The sequence below is a fragment of the Miscanthus floridulus genome, chromosome 5 (genome assembly GCF_019320115.1).
Source record: "Miscanthus floridulus cultivar M001 chromosome 5, ASM1932011v1, whole genome shotgun sequence".
NCBI classification, from domain to species: domain Eukaryota; kingdom Viridiplantae; phylum Streptophyta; class Magnoliopsida; order Poales; family Poaceae; genus Miscanthus; species Miscanthus floridulus.
In genome coordinates this window covers 41,413,818-41,415,965 of record NC_089584.1, presented here as the reverse complement: position 1 = coordinate 41,415,965, position 2,148 = coordinate 41,413,818, and positions in this window count along the sequence as shown.

Sequence of the window (2,148 nt, the reverse complement as noted above, 5' to 3'; positions counted from 1 at the left end):
TGAAAAGCGTACCATTGTTGATAGAATTCCTTATAACCATCCCTCAAATAGTCTTCCCTTTCCCACGTTGCATCGCGTTCACTACCCTGATTGCTCCACATGACTTTATAGAACTTGACTACCCGACTCCGAGTCACTCGCTCACGAGTGTCAATCACTCGAACCGGCTTTTCTTCAAAGGTCAAATCCGATTTTAACTCGATATCCCCCAATGGAACTCTCTCTTCAGGGACGCGAAGACATTTCTTCAATTGGGATACATGAAAGACATTGAAGATAGCACTCATCTCAGGAGGTAATTGAATCTTGTACGCCACTTTACCACTTTGTCCAATGATTTCAAATGGACCAACATATCTCGGCGCAAGCTTTCGCTTCACACCAAAGCGTTGGACACTCTTCATAGGTGAGACTTTCAGATAAACGAAGTCTCCAACTTCAAATTCAATAGGTTTCCTACGTCGATCAGCATAACTTTTCTGCCTAGCTTGAGCTGCGGCCATGTGGGTTTGGATAGTACGGACTTGTTCTTCGGCTTCTTGAACGAAATCAATTCCATAATATCTCCTTTCACCGGCTTCTACCCAGTTCAACGGGGTTCTACACTTCCGGCCATACAAAGCTTCAAACGGTGCCATCTTTATGCTCTCTTGATAACTATTATTGTACGAGAATTCAGCTAGGGGTAACCATTTTTCCCATGAGCCCTTAGCCGAGATGACACAAGCTCTCAACATATCTTCTAAGATTTGATTCACTCGTTCAGTTTGCCCATTGGTTTGCGGATGATAGGCAGAACTTCTTACGAGCTTAGTCCCTAATAATCCATGTAAGTGCTCCCAAAAGCGAGCAGTGAACTGTGGTCCTCTATCTGAGACAATAGTACGAGGGATCCCATGAAGTCGGACTATCTGGTTGAAGTACAACTCCGCATAGTCAGTTGGACGAAAGTCTATGCGGACCGGAATGAAGTGTGCCGACTTGGTCAGTCGGTCCACAATTACCCAAATTGAGTTAAAATTCCTCTGAGTGGTAGGGAGTCCAACTATAAAATCCATACTTATCTCTTCCCATTTCCAACCTGGAATAGAGAGTGGCTGAAGTAATCCAGCTTTCATGTGTACCGCCTTGACCCGACAACAAGTGTCACACCTAGCCACATAAGCGGCTATCTCTTTCTTCATTTTGGTCCACCAAAATCGAGGCTTTAAATCATGATACATTTTACTACTACCAGGATGAATAGATAGTTTAGAGGAATGAGCTTCGGATATGATTTGATTTCTAAGCTCTCTATCCTTCGGAACTACCAACCTATCCTTGAACCATAACACGCCTTCCTCATCTACTCGAAAATGTTTGGTTTCTTGCTCTTTCATCTTGCGCTTGATGTGAAACACACCTGCATCTGTCTTCTGTAGCTCGATAATTCGACTCTGTAGAGTACAACTGACAGTGATGTTGTGCAGGACTGCAGGATGAAGGAGCTTTGACAAATGGACATCACTCTCAATCAACGAGTGGCAATGAGACTTTCTGCTTAAGGCATCCGCGACGACGTTTGCCTTGCCAGGGTGATAGTGCACTTGAAGGTTATAATCCTTGATCAACTCGAGCCATCTTCTCTAACGCATATTTAACTCTGGTTGAGTGAAGATGTACTTGAGACTTTTATGATCAGTGTAGATGTTGCACACATTGCCAAGTAGATAATGTCTCCAGGCCTTCAAAGCATGAACAACTGCAGCGAGTTCCAAGTCATGCGTTGGATAATTCACTTCATGCTTCCGAAGTTGGCGAGAGGTATAAGCGATGACTCTACCCTCTTGCATAAGAACACCTCCTAACCCAATACCTGATGCATCACAGAACACATCAAAAGGTTTCTCGATATCCGGTTGCGCCAAAACCGGAGCCGATGTTAGAAGAGTTCGCAGGGTATGGAAAGCCGCATCACACTCAGGAGTCCAGACAAACTTCATGTCTTTTTGCAGCAATCGAGTCATAGGCTTGGCTATTTTAGAGAAATCCGGGATGAAGCGACGATAATAGCCAGCCAACCCTAGAAAACTCCGAACCTCGTGCACCGAGATGGGAGCCTTCCAGTTCAATACTTCTTGCACCTTGGTGGGATCAACCATAATTCCA